Raw genomic sequence first — 16124 nt, 5'->3', positions numbered from 1 at the left:
AAGGTAACAGTTGTTATAGTACGGCCTCTTTCTTTTAGTATAGTCTTATGTTACTGCTGCACTCCAGCCATGACATCAGGGAGAGGACATCAGACTCCCTTGAGCATCAAAATGCAGACAGGCTGGGAAAAAAAAATCACGACTGCTCTATTAGTCTACTATATCATAGCTCGTGACCAATATATATTGTACTTGTTCACCAACAACCATTTATCAAGTCGGCCTCAGTCTGAAAAGACTAACCTTTTAAGATGTCAAAAGGAAAAAGGGAATTCTTTTTAATATGCAGTTTATACAAGCAGTTATGGGGAACAAAGAACACACATATCACAGACTCATCTGGGAGTATAATTTGAAAGAACAATGGGCTAGCAACCTTAACCTTTCTGTATTTGGAGTGATATAAATTAAATCTATAACATATGAAGATATGCTAATGGCTGTTTTGATAAGTGATGTTTTATAATGTTCTGAGACATGTGGTGGTAGCGGGCATTGTGAAAGCCTTCAACCTCCCTGGGGTTTGTCTTGCTCTGCTGCATTATAACCTGTCATTTAAATATATTGTAAATATATTTAGATTGTGTTATAATGGATCTAGCCAAAAAAGAAATTAAAGAGAAAGTTCTTTCTGAAAACAGTTGGGTGGGGAAGGTTGATTGTTGTAGCCCACCTCAGCTGTCATCTGGTAAGACGGCCTGGACGGGTCACCAGTCCTTCAAAGTAATAAAAATTCAAACCACTAAATTCACTGACTATGCCACATTGACATTAATCAATCTTCAAAAAAATAATCTTCAAAGCTCCACTATGATTTAGGATCAGTTTAAGGTACAGACTCCAGAAAGATGGTATTTGTGTGAAAGTTGCCATTTTTTTTAGACTTCACATCACAAATAAACTCAATACTGTACACCTGGGAACAGATACTTTAGTGGAATTGGAGCATATTTGATAAAGAAATGCTTCATGTACGACAAAAGCCCATTAACCTGGGAAACTAGTGATAAAGCACGGTGGTGGCAGCATCGTCCTGCGGAGAAGATCCTAGGAAATCAGTCAGGATTGAAGGACTGGTGCATGGTGTTAAATACAGAGGAATTCTCATTAAAACTACCTTTTTAAAAATTAATTCAAGTTTACAAATTGGCATGTTAAAAAAAAACAACATATCTGACTGAATAACAAGTTATAGTGTAACGTGAAATTAAAAACATTAAGGGTCGCAACTACTTTTACAGTGTGAAGAAACGTCATGAAACCTTAACAATCTACAATTCTACTTCTAACTTACAGTAAACTTATATAAACATACTTTGCAATTAGATTGCTTATGAGTCGGTGGCAAACATCTGCCTGGGCCTACTCTTGACATTTTGCCTAAAGCCTCTTAAATTCATGAAAGTGTATCAATTAACTGAATAATCTGTTCACCTGTCTGATACAAGTCGCAGCATAATTAGGAAAAGAGCCCTCAGGGACATCTGCAGAGAATTATTTATTCATTGTCCTGTTTTTGGTATCTAAATGATCAAAATAAATGTATTGAAGTAATAAGCAGTATTGTGTGTGAATGGGTGACACATTGTACAGCATGTTTAAAACGGCTCTGCTGGTGTGCAGCAAGTAATAAGCTTTGTTCACTGTTTAGTCTCTTTTCTTTCTGCACGGTTTAAAATGTATCACATATCGGATCTCGGCTCCATCTTCAGTTTAAACTGCCTCCATTGCCAGCAGTTTGGGTACTTGGCCAAGACAGAAATGACCAGTCATTTTAAGTAAATGTAAAAACCACATAGTCTCAGACTCTAACAGACTTCCCAGCATTTAGACTGCGGCTCACAGGATATAAATTCAATACACTTTTCACGGTTTTATGGCACCCAAAAGGAAAATTCACAAATGTGGCAGCACTTCACGTATTCGCAGGCCCAGAAGACTCCAGCAGAAATATTCAATAGCCATAAATGTGGAGTCCTGAGAATGACTAGTCAGGTCCTTTACTTTTTTTCTTTTTTTTTAATAACAATATCGCCCACTTGTAACATATTTTTTTCTTCAACTCTATTTCTAAGACCAGAAAAACAAAAAAGATTTTCTTTTATTATTTTCATGTCAATTCCTGTGACAATCACCAACATGTTTTAATTTGACCGTTATGTGCACTCCACAAACGCATCCGTGTTTCCTTGTGTAGCCTTTGAATGCATTTTGCTTTATAGCTCACAGAATATGAGCATGACCTTATGAATAAATTACAGTGACATCTGTAACAGTTGTGTCATTACCATCGTAAGAAAGTGTTTTTCTTCACAATGTCCAATGCACACTTAATGGTTCAGTTATGAAAACAGTGAAGTTAGCGTTTAGTTAACAGGAGTGTTGCATTTAACCAACAGAATTTTCACTTTATACATTTCAATTTATTGATTTATTTAGCATTTTTGCCTGTGCAGAAATCTAATTCCGCTGTCAAATTGTAATAAAGTAAAGCATCCTATGCACACATCACACAGGAAGTGAGTGACTGAAGCCAGCGGCAGCTCAGGAGCCAAAGGCCCCAGCAGCTACAGGTGCGCCTCGCTCTTTACAGCCTGACTGAGATGGATATCTGCAATTTCTGCTGCTAGTATTGCACTAAGTTGAATCTAAATAATTCAAGACCTGGAACGATTTTCAAATTGCTTTTATTTTGAACAGAATACAAAACAGACAACAAGAACAGAAAAAAACTGCACACTTTTCCTTTTCTGTGTAGAAAGATTTCTTGTCAGAGAAAAGCACAGAGAAACTTTGGGTGCTAAATGATTCCATATATCTCTTCTGGGCTCTGTTATGTAGCAAACACTGTAGATTCAGACTTTCACAGAATGCAGTGCCATGTTTTTTAGCACTGTACCTTTATTGCAGCTGTTTCTCTTCGTTTCCCTATTTTCTTTCAAAGAGCAGAGCAGTTAGCTCGACATTAGTCAGCATTTGTACAGTCCATCGCCGCAGCTTCTGAGGAACAAATTTACAAAGCAAGCACTTTCTCTCTCTCTCTCTCTCTCACACACACACACACACACATTCACACATATATATATATATATATATATATATATATATATATATATATATATATATATATATATATATATATATATATATATATATATATATATACGGTGCCTTCTTTCTCCTGTGTTTTTGCAAAGTAAACAAACATAATTTCGAGTGATTCCCCACAATTCAATGCCTCTCTCTCTGTAGTATGCTGGAGTCTGCCTTGCTCGGCTCATCAGAGGTCCTTTTATCGCTCGCTGCCGTCATGCTACGTTCAAGGCCTCCTCCACCAAACCATCTTTTCTCTTTATCTGTCAATCATGTGGGTTTGAAAAAATAAAGCCCCAGTGCCTTTATTTCAAGAGGTGCATGATCAATATCATCAATCCATCCACCGCCCCTGCTTGCACACCCACCTCCATGCTCTTTCTCTTCGTCTCTCTCCATCGTTCTCTTTCTTTTCTTCTCTCTCTCCCTCTTTTACCCCCTCTCCTTCTCGCTCTCTCTCTCTCTCTCTCTCTCTTTCTCTCTCTCTCTCAGTTGCTGCAGCTGTATCCATTTCCTCCTGGCAAAAAGGGACTTTATGAATAAATGATACTGAATTGCTGAAGGTTCAGATACTAAATAATGAATTTCACCACCAAAAACACAACAACTTCTCCAATCATAAAATAGCTCTCCCCTTCCATATTGATTGTGCTTGTGCAACCAGATGCACAGAGAGCACAGTCTGCATCCGTGCAAGGTGGAGGACCATACAGGGGAAAATGTATAAAATCACAGGGAGATACCTGGTCTTACAGCTCTAGATATCTGATAAGAGAGGCTAACAGATGGGTGCGGGTACACCTTTCCTGAGCTCTTCTTTCATCTTCGTCGAAGCACTGTAAGAACGGAGTTGGTCAGAGGGAGGTGGAGGAGAGAGGAAAAAAATCTGAAAACTTTCCTTCACGGGACATTTAAAGTAAGTCCGGTCATCTATTCTGTGCTGCGGCTTATCGTGTGTGTGTGTGTGTGTGTGTGTGTGTGTGTGTGTGCGTGCGTGTGTGTGGGTGTGTTTGTGTGTGTGCATGTATGTGTGTGAGTGTGTATGTTGGTGAGAGAGACTGTGAGTGCGTGTGTGTGTTTGTGTGTGTGAGAGAGAGAGAGATGTGTAGTTTTACGTGTGTCTGTGATGGAACTGGCTTGAAGGAGAAAAAGTATTGGCTGGTCAGGCCATGATGGGTTTTTTTCCCCCCCTCTGGTCATATTTGGTTGAGTTGCAGCTGTAACAGTGAGTTGCTTTACGCTGCTGAAATAATATCCTAATAATATTTTTTTTTCTGTAATTACAATAGTAAGAGAATGAGATGCGGGCATTACTGTGTAAATAGGAATGTGTCTCGGGTTAAGTTGTCATCTCACATGCTGAAGTTGTAAAGGTGTGTGTGTGTGTGTGTGTGTGTGTGTGTGTGTGTGTGTGTGTGTGTGTGTGTGTGTGTGTGTGTGTGTGTGTGTGTGTGTGTGTGTGTGCATGATCTCAGATGAGCGAAGTTATCAGAAAGGATCATTTAATTTCAATGCCATTCTGTTAAATGATTCATATTTTTTTCCAAGCACATGCTGAACTCTGATAAATAACATTTTTGTCTTTTTTTGTCACTAGTTATGGTCATCAAAGAGTGAAACAATCTATATATAGCATGTTTTAATGTGTTAATTAATTTTAATAATAATAATAATTATTATATATATATATATATATATATATTATATATATATATATATATATATATATATATATATATATATATATATATATATATATATATATATATATATATTATATCTTATATATATATCTTAGTCTTAGTTATGTCTTAGTTTAATCTGGCTCTAATTTTGCAGTGTTGTGGTGTTGCTGCTTGGCATTATTTCATTATGCTTTATTCCACTTATCCGATGCATAATTCAGTCAAATGCATATACTGGCATGTTAGACTGTATGGGGGCACATACTATTGCAGCAAGTCATTGCAGCTTGGGATAAATAATTAATAGCTCAATGAATATTCAAATGAGACAGGGGGAAGGAGGTGAGAGTTGGAGAGAAAGGCGAGCGGTGTGTTCCCGGTGCACCGAGCTAAACAAAGGCCTGTGTTATTTCTATCATCCAATTAAGAAATATTACAGCCTCCATGTTGGGACCGCAACCGTTTAGAGTTGTTTGGGGTCCTGCGTTCATGTAGCTTTCTGTTGTTGTTTTGGGGGAAGCCTTTGAAGCAACTGAGTTCTTTATTTCCCCTGATAAGGGTTTTATTTTTACATGTTGAAACAGAGTTTAACTCAATAGACAATAATTCAGGGAAGAGTGGGGATTTATTTAAATCGTGTTGTATCTATTAGTATGTAACAGATGGAAATTGTATTCACAAATGCACAGCTCATTTAAAAAAGCATGTCTATTCATCAGTATATATAAGTAATCTATGATTTGTTTGCGTGCGCATTTGATTGTTTCTCTGCATTTTACCCCCGTTCATATTTTCACACACTCACACACACTTGCATGTCAGGTCCAATTCCTTCCCCCGGTTTTGCATTAGCCCAACAACCAACAAACTCTGAGAGGTAAGAGTGTGTGGTGCATGAGCAGAACAACCTTTCAGCCACAACTCTGAGAGAAAAATTAAAATTTGATGTTAGTCAAACAGGCTGAGAGCTGGAGATGACAGGTGCTTTCTAGTCTACTTAGCCCAGTCGCTTTCCATTTGGCATCACCACCGAGCCTCAGACTTGTCCTTTTTTAGCTCCATCAAATGGAACTCGCCAATCAGTCATTTCACATTTAGTAGCATTTTCTTTTCTTTTTTTTTCTTTTTTTTTTGCCCAAAGTGCACCACTGTGACTGATTCTGACCTGTGAATAATTGAAGTGATTAATGAGAAAAGCCGGAAAAAGAAAAAAAACGCAAGCTGTGGATTTAGAGTGCCACTGATGTTGTAAAATGTTAAGCTGGTTTGCAGTCGAATACGGGCCAGATGATCCAGACAATATGAATAACAGGACACCCAGTAGCACCAGACATATATCAAAGCAACTATTTGATAGCCAAACTCATAAATCTACATGACCTTTAGGCTGTGGGGTCGGCTCTCCTTGTCCACACAACAACACTCACACCCCAAGGGACCCGGTTCTCAGACAGGAGTCACGAGGTTGAGTTGGTCGTTGTGCAGGTCCTTGACCAAAGCTCAACTCAAACTTACGATCCATGTAGTTTGTTTCCTGCAATCCCCAATGAGTGACAGCATGGAAACAAAACATGATGTGCATGTGAGTGGCAAGGCCAATTGCCTGCCCGCAAAACCAAGCATGACCTGTAAGAATATATATATACAGCTAGCTGGGATACAGCTGCAGTGAAAAGCGGGTGGTTTTCCCACAAACTCTGTCATGCTGTCATTTATACTGCCTCTGCTTTTGTCAGTGTTTCATAATGACTAAATTCTGCAGGAGAAAAAAAGCTGTAAAAGATGAATCTGCACCACATTTTACAACCATTTTAAATCTTGTTTCCCTGTTTCCTGAGCAAGATCTGAAGGAGGAAAAAAGAGATTCTCTTTCAATATGTCGAGCCTCTGAATTATTAGGGGCATCAATATCTTTAGCATATTGCCAAGGGCCTCTAGACAGTATCTGCTTTCATTATTAGTGTCAGCTCAATTATAGCTCACACCCAACTGTTTCTCAACATCTAATAGCATCAATCGACAGGGATGGTTGACGAGCTCGCACATGCTTCCCCGCACGCCCACAGACAACCAATAATTTAACCGTGTGTGCACAAGCCTTAGAACCTTATATCCCGTATATAGCGTTCTGTTGCGCTCTGTCATCCTGCTAATGTACGCGGCTGAGAGGAAACACGGGGCTCATAATGGAGGCCATGTTCTTAGTGGCGATGAGCAGCTGATGCAGCCTAGCCCATTTTCATCAAATATTAATGACATGGAAAAATACGCCTGGACTGAGGCCTCCTCCACAGCCAAACTGGAGCGGCTGGGGGAGAGAGCAATGGGCAGAAAGTGCAGATAGTGTGTTTAGAAGTACCGTCTGATGGCCATAATTAGTGCTGCCGCAATTAAAAATTCAAAAGCCCCAGTTTATTTGAGTGCATTAATCTTCCACTTACAGCTGCATTTATTTCCCTTTTACAAAGTATTTTATTTTACAACATCAATTGAACTGGGCTGTCCTCTATCTGCACCCCTTCCTCTGCCTCATGCTTTCAATCTCTCGTTCCCGCATTTCATGACAGGGCTGTTAAAAGAAATAAAAATAAAAAGCAGCAACATGCTGCACTAATTTTTCAGGAAGCTAACGTCAAGTTATGACAATAGTGATGAGTGGGAAGACACTTTTCCTCAGATAATTTAATAAAAAAAAGATTATGAAAAATAATTGAGAAATGACAAAATAAGATAAGATAAGATAAGATATCCTTTATTTTCTCCCTCAGTGGGGAAACTTATATTGTTGTCAGCAGTACACTTAGCACACACATGTAGGGGAGGGGTAAAAAGACTGAAAAGTCAGAAATAAAAAATATATAGAAAATACAAAAAGATACGTATAAAATATGTATAAACACAGGATATGAACAGTATATACAGTTAAACAGTGCAGAAAAGCAGGTGGAGTGTTGTGAGGTAGATTGACCGATATTGCACATCTTATGTTATGTAAATATGATATGATATGAAAATGATAATGATAACAATATTAGAGGATAAGATAATAGATGATAATATTTGTTCTTCTTTTGGAGGCCTGAACAGTCGCTGGCTCTCTGTTGTTCCACCTTTGGCAGCAACAAAGCAGGTCAAATATTTCTGGCCTGTTCTTTGTTTGATTACACAAACAGCCACTTCACCTTTTGTGTCAGCATCACAAGAACAAATGAGCGATGAAGAGCTGCGACATAACTGCTAAGCTTTTGGGGAAGCGTTGCTCTCCTTCTTTTTTGTTTCGTCCTTTATTATTCTCCCCGTGCCCCTTTTTTCCCCTCTACTACCTTCACTCACGCTATTTTCTTCCTGCCTTCTTTCACCTGTTTTTCTCTCTTTCTTCCTCATGTTTCATCCTTTTCTGTTTCTCAAAGTCCTGCTCGCAAACATGACATACATTTGAGCAGTCTATTCCTCTTTTGAAAAACACCTTTTTTATTAGTGTCGGTCTTTTCTCTCCTGCCTGCTTTAAACAGAGCGGGAGATGGGATTCTAAAGAGCTGCCAGGGGCTCAGTTTGCACAGTGCTTTGATGTCATTGAGATGCTGTGAGAGCAAATGTGCACACACACAAACTTACACACTGACTAGACACCTCTACATAAGCAGACACAAGGCATCCCCCTTTCATACACACACATTCAAAAATTGCATACAGTAATATTACGCTTGTGGCTGCAGAACCACACGTGGAAACTGGTTCTTTTCCCTTTTTTTTCTCTCTCAGCTTGTATGTCCTTGTTTCCTTTCGTTGTCCCACAGCTACATTTACTCCTTTTTCATGAAATGCCTTCCTTTTTAAAAGAGTGTTTCACATAAAGACCTCCCCTCTCTCACAGACACTTGATACTGTAGGGATTGTGATTAAACACTTTTGAGTTTTCTGACAGTGAATAAATCCGCAACAACACACATGAGCAAACACACTGATTCTCATCTGTTATCCTGATAGATGCAGGAGATTCTCTTTATCTTTTCATGTGGGAGGTCAAGGGCTGTGGGAAATAGGGGGAATAATCAGAAGTAGGTGTGTGTCTTCATTGTGTCCAAATTAGCCTGGGAGAGACTGGACAAATACAACACGTGCCCATTCAGCACATCATAATCATGACCCTATTAAACTGGGCTGGAGTCATTTCCAGAGCAAATTTAATCAGATTTAACCAGGGCAGCGAAGCCAAAAAGTCTTATTTGAACTTGGGCACAATTAAAGAGATTTGCCGAAATTAATACGCACAGTGGTGTCCTCATCAGCGTAACAATCACGCAATGATTTATCATGTTTAATCCAGCCTGAGTGGCCGGGATTCTTTTGTTTTGTGTTATATAACTCGACGTGTCCTCGCTGTTCCTCTCAAGCAGACCTCATTCTGCTGTGTGTGTGTGTGTGTGTGTGTGTGTGTGTGTGTGTGTGTGTGTGTGTGTGTGTGTGTGTGTGTGTGTGTGTGTGTGTGTGTGTGTGTGTGTGTGTGTGTGTGTGTGTGTGTGTGTGTGTGTATGTGTGTGTGTGAGAGCTGCAGTGCCTCCAACCAACCTTGACTAACAAGCGTATGTTAATTATGGAGGAGATCACACGCAGGTCATCCAGCACTCTGCCACCAAAGAGGAGCAGGATGCATTACTGGAGGGCATATCCAGGTCTGGGGGTGGGTATCACATGTTCAAACGCCACTATCCCTCTGTCTTTCTCACCTCCCAGCCTCCGTCTTCACAATCACACCTTTTTTTCTTTCTCTTTTTTTTTGATCAGTAAAAACAACTATTCTAAAAATATTTCTGCCTCTTTTAAAAGTGTGGGACCTGCTTAATTAATGGATCACACTTATTCGCTCTTTGATGACAGTTTATCTGAGTTTGAAATAAAAATACACATATAAAGATCACTAAAAACCACCTGAGCCTCTTCTTTTTTTTTTAAAGCTGCAACACTGTGCACCAATGCAGCTATTATACAGTAGGATCTGTGGTAAGACTGGCTCGGCTATTTATAACAGAATATAAGCTGAGTCATCTTCCTTTGGTTGTCAGAGACTTACTGTATCCAGCATTCGTGCTGAATGGAGCTCCAACAACAACTGAACAAGTGTTTTCTGAATAAAACTCTTGCCCAGGTAACAATTCAAGGAAAATGTCTCTCTTTGGCTGTGGCAAGAAAACAGAAATAAGAGTAGATGGTATTGAACCACTCCTTTAAAGGTGGTTTTCAAAAGCTCTTAACCTGGAAAAGATGTTTGTCGGTTACAAACGTTACAGAAACTTTTTTTTTTTCAAAAAATGTATTGTAATTCATTGGTTGTCGCCAAAGATTTGACAAAACAAATTCAAATGGGTTAACTTTCATTGAAAGTTGTTCAAATTTTCCAAGGACAGTTGGTTTATACTACAAAGAGCTCATTTTAGCATTAAAAATAGCTTTCTTTCTTTTTCTCCCAGTGAGGGTGGTGGCAAAAGCATGATCTTACAGTTCTTGAGATGGTGTACTGTGGGTTTTGGGATTAATTTCGGATCATTATGCTGTATCTAGAGGCCATCCACTTTTTATCGTGAGTCTTTTTTTCTTTTTTTTTTACAGTTCGATACTTTCAGCCAGAACTGAATCCAGCTAAACCTACAGTGAGACGTTCTCCTTGCCGCTGGCTGCGACATAAACCCAAACCAGGGTCGAGCCAGAATGATGCTTAACAGATGTAGAGGTTTTCTTTCATTTAATCATTTCATTTTCTTTTAATTTAAATCTGCAAACCTTTTTCTCCAAATATAACTTTGGTATTTCTGGAAAACTCACCTAACTCTTATTTTTTTCATCATTAGTAGAAAAGTTCCAAAATAGATTAGTCTTGTTGAGTTGTTTTTCAGTGTGTCTGTGTGTTTTATTTTTTTGATTACTCTTCTAAGGTCACCAGAGTCTGATAAATGAAGGTACTTTGTAGTCAGACAGGAGCTTATGGGCTGCCTTTCTATCATTCTGAGCAATTCTCTTGAACATTACAGCTCTGCGCTGCTTTCATCGGTTGTTTTATTTCTCAGAGTGAGGGCAGCTGCTTCAAAGGAGCCCATGGTCATTCAATGAGCATGTATAAAGGTTTGAATTTTCATCTATTTGCCAAATATAAGCATGGCTGTGAACTCATTACAGCCCAAATACACTAATTAAAGTCAGAAACTAAGAGAAAAATGTAACTCTTTCGCGTTATCCACATTTTTTGTGGATAATGTTGTTTCCCTTTTCAACTACAACTGCACAAAAAGATGGAATTCCATCTCAACATGTTGAAAATGGCCTTTTTTTACCTATAGTTTTGGGAGATTGCATCATCTTCTTTGCACTAAACCATTTACTGCTGATGTTTTGATCACTGGGTGAACGTGGGGGGCTTAGACCTTTTACAGGCCACTCATCTGACTGCATAAACATGAATCTGAATTATTCTCAGAGAATCCTCAATGAACAATAATCCTCCTTATGCCAACACCTTTGCAGCTTTGCAAACCCCACTCCTACTCTCTCCTCACTATGGCTTCTTCCGGACTCCCCTCTGCTGTTCCTTCTCTTTTCCCTGTTTCTTTCCCCGCACACACACACACACACACACGCACACACACACACACACACACACACACACACACACACACACACACACACACACACACACACACACACACACACACACACACACACACGGAGCAAGAGAGACACATTATACCCCAAATCTCCACTCCCACCCTTAGGTCTTGCCCCGGAGCACATTGATTTTGCTGTATACCTAATTACTGCTCATAATCTATTCATTTTGCCACTGCCAAAGAGGGCAGCAGCTGTCACACAACACACCACCAGGGGACTGGTGGAGGAGCCACTGGAGCTGCAACCTTTGCTGGTGCTGCTAGTGAGGGTTCAAACTTGCAGTATAGACAGCATAGACCGCTCATGATCAAAATCATGTCTGAATGTGCTTTTCTCAAATTTTGGATAAGATACTTTTGATTTTGAATATTCATTTTGGCTTTTGACTTTTGGGACTTTTGCTGAAAGCAGAATCATATCAAGTATGATAAAGATATCTTACTTGAGGTCAAGTGTGATGTTTTAAGGTCTAAAAGGACAACAATGATCAAGATTCATTTGTGCTGACGAATGTGTTTGTTTGTACTACAACTGCTGGAAATAATGAACACAGTCTTTGCAGTCTTGCTAATATGTATCAATAAGAATTACATATATACATACATATATACAGTAATAGTGTTTCTCAATTGTGGTCCTCAGGACTTGGGGCACTATTCCAGCACACCTGATTCAGATGTCAGCTTGTCATCAAATCTGTTAGTGACCCATTCAATGCTGGGAAAAGTTGCTATAAGTTGTTTTAGATCATGTCCTGAGTTTCTTATACTTCCAACTCAGAGTTCTCATGATTCAGAGGTCCGTGTTTAGGTTTTTTAAATTTAATTAAATAGATTTCCATGCTCTATTGTTTACAGAACCCTGTTACTATAATCCATACTTTATGTTGCTGTGGTACCTCTGTTGTCACCTTCTACAACCCTCTGTTTTAGCCTTCAACTCACTTAGGCCCTCATCTGAAAAGTCCAGGGAGAAAAGTCTGAACTAAAAGTGAGCCCTTTCACTCTTCAGCAGAAGCTTGCATTAGAATAGACAATGGGATTTGTTATTTTGTCAGACCATGCATTAAAGGGCAGATTGACAGAAGGGGTAAACCTACAAGTGAGCTATAGATATAGGCACAGTGCCCCACTTCCAAATCTAAAGTAGAAAGACACACGCAAGGAACAGCATGAAGGCTAACGTTAGTGTACTTCAGCTCATTGGATATAGTCAATATTTACCTATTTAGGCAATTTTTCTGTTGGATGGACCTGCTAGATTTCTTCTCTTTAATCCTTTTACTACATCTTTCCACATCATTGCTTTGAGAGTTGTCCATAATGCTTTCATAAAGTTTATTAGAACATCACCCAGAGATGCTTTTCTGCCAAAACTACAATGTATACATTTTGGAAATGGCCTCCCTATCACTGCTTGACTACGGTACATCGCTCTTGTACCTGTTCTTAAGTGACAACATATACATTCAATATATCCAATATAATCATCATTTCGCTGTATGATGATAACATTTACATGAGACGTGTTGGACTGGATTCCTGCAGATGTGATGAATTAACTCTGACATCGATCTTACTACAGGTGGAATCTTAGCCTATTTGTTTTTTGTTTTTTTTTATAAATCATAGATGCTTTAGGGGTCATGGAGTATCCTCACATTGGGTATCCAATAGCTGATTGTTTTTTGTTTTTGTTTTTCCTTTTTATACTAGACATGCTACTCACTCTTTCAAGGTACAGTACTATTGTTACACAGTGTCAAATTGTAAGACCTGTAGTGCTGAGCATGGCGTTACAGAAATGGCCAGGCAACATGACAATCATATCCACAGAAATGCACCTCTCAGCCCGCCCAGGGGTAATCAGCATCTGTTTGTTTAATCTGCTTAATCTGCTGGTGAGCTCCACTGGGCGTGCCTAATTAGCTAAATTAATTTGTTAAGACATTAGCGCCATCAGAGATGGCCAAATGAAGCCGCACTGTTTTATGCAAATGGGGCTGCGGATTTGGCTAGCTGCGTTACCTCAATTAGACCCTTCTTTGATATGTGCTTCTTTTTCTCTCGTCCTATGTCCCTTCTCTTTCTTTCCTTTTCATCTTTCCATTCTCCTCATTATCACTGTCAGATTTCACTAATCGTGATATACTGCTATTGTGTGACAGCAAAGTTGGGGCATGAAGAAGAGGGGAAGCACGGTTCTGAATTGGATAATCATCACAAGAAAACAGTGGATCTGGCTTTTGATTTGAGGAGCATCCACCATCAATACTTCCAGCTCTATGTGTTGAGTGTGTTTGTGTTTATGTGTCAGGGCATGAGCATTTCTCCTCGTGTGTTGGTGGGGTAATTAGTCTCTGGAACGTTGCACCCCTCACAAGCCTGTTTAAGGGTTAATGAGGCCCCAGCAGCTTCCCAGCATGGGCTGTGGGGTGTGGTGGTGAGGTGGTGGGGTGGGGGGGCATGTATGTGGGTCTGGGTTGGTACAGCCCGAGCTTCAATAAGAAACCACCCATAGGACTTCCCTTTGAAGTGTCAGAGGGTCCCCCCTTGTTCCGGCTGGCTCCAGTTTCATTTGTCTGAGTGGCAGTATTAAATATAGATGAGCTGCCAGACGACACAATCTGAGCACCCCTCCACCTAAATACCCCTCCTTCACACATCTCTTATTATTCACAGATTAGCCAACGCCTCCCCATCACGCAATAATGTCCTCCCTTTTTCCTCCCAATCTGGCTTTGAAGGGTGGCAGTAAAATTAGACACACCAAGGTTTATTAGGAGTTTTCTCTTTCTTTCTTTCTTTCTTTCTTTCTTTCTTTTGCCTCGCAGTAAGAATAAATTAACCTATTGGACCCAGAGAAATACTTAATGCAAACCATCATATAAATTACAAGCTCCGACAAAGTTCACAATGTGGATTTGCTAGTTTTGCCCCGAGGTTGGGTGTTTGTGATGAGGAGTGGTGCAATAGATGTACGACTAATACTGCAGCCTCAGGGATTTGTCCTTCTGTACTCCATATAGGCATGATGGTATTTCAACATGTTTGGCCCCAGTGGGAAGTCCAGTGGTCCTTGTGAACCTTGTTTCTACTAAAAAGGGTTGTCCATCAGATACATCATCAAAAGAAAAGCACTATGATGTTGTATGCTTAATTAAAACTACATACTATTATGCCAATCATTTTTTATCTATAGAGGAAAAAGGTAACTTATTTACTTTTTATTGTATATTATAAATCAACCAAAGGGTAAAACCTCTCATCTGTTTTATCATAATGGGATCATGTGGATAATAATTTTCTGATGAATCTCAAGAATTTCCATTGGCTGCAATCATGACAACAGCCACTTTTCCCAGAATTCACTTCACAGTAAAATATATTTGAGAGTTCAGTCAAGTGCATACAATTATACATCTAAAGGGACATTTATTTATTTTTATTTTTTTCAGATTTTTTGTGGCGCTAGAGGCCCTTATTTTGAAAGTGGCTAGACAGGAAGCATGATTTATTTAATTATATGTTGTCTTTAAATGATATTCTCAACTGCTTTTAAGAACCAGTGAATGACAGTACCTAAATACATTTACCCAAGTATGGTACTACTGACAGCCGAGCTGTACATCTTTTATTTTTCAGATTAACCATTTGAATGGTGTAGAACACGTTTCTCTCTTTTTTCTCAACAGACAAAAATCACTACTAAAGATTAACATGGGCTTTAAGTTGTGTGTACATAGGGTCGCATTTTAGCCGTGTAGGAGTGGTGAATATGCTCTTTTGGTTCTCTTTTAACATTTAAATAGTCCGGACTCTCCAAAATTAAAACAGATTTCTGTAACAAAACATTCCTCTTTTTTTCACATGAATCATCACGTGAGAGCACATGTCTGGTGTCCCAGTTAAAAACTGGTATCTCTCCTCCTCCAGCAGCTCCAACAATAACTTTAAAGCATTGTGGTGATAGCTAAATATATTACTTGAAAAGTTCCACTATATTTTGCTTCAAATACAATATATAGCCTACGTTAAAAGAGGTTTTCAAACAAGAATGTATTTGTTGCCATATTGCTTCATTGTTAATTTGACTTTAATATTCCTACTGTAACTGAATTGTTAAACATTTCTGCCAACATATCACTAAATATTTGAAGTTTGAAATTCTTGCGTCTACAGTTTTTCAAAAACGGAGAAACATAGAACCTAAAACGATTAATTTATCAGTATTAGTATTGCTTAAAGTTATTGCTATTAAATTCAGCCAGTAGGTTGATCATATTAGATATTGAAGGGAAAGTCCATTTTGGTTGGAGATCACGTCTTTTAAAGAAACCTCAAGTTCATAGGGGAATCTAACCAATTAGATTTTAGCTGTTCATATCATAAATATCTCATCCCTTGAACATCCTGAAGCGAACTGTGCAGCAGACTCCAGACAGTCCAGTGATGTCAGTGTGTGTGCTTGTCTTTTTATGTGAAGCCTGCATCAATCAAAAGAAAGTTAGAGAAGAACATTAATATGTCCACATGATGACAAACTGCATTAGAGTCGGGAGGCACCACATTTCATTACAGACTACAGGGACCTCTAATTTCATTCCAGTTCACTTTGTGGAAATGACAAAATGTTATTACGTTCAGCGGGTGTATCAAACATTACATGGCTACTATTTATTTTCAC

This window comes from Cololabis saira, chromosome 2 (genome assembly GCF_033807715.1).
Source record: "Cololabis saira isolate AMF1-May2022 chromosome 2, fColSai1.1, whole genome shotgun sequence".
NCBI classification, from domain to species: domain Eukaryota; kingdom Metazoa; phylum Chordata; class Actinopteri; order Beloniformes; family Belonidae; genus Cololabis; species Cololabis saira.
Note: the sequence above shows the minus strand (reverse complement) of the source record.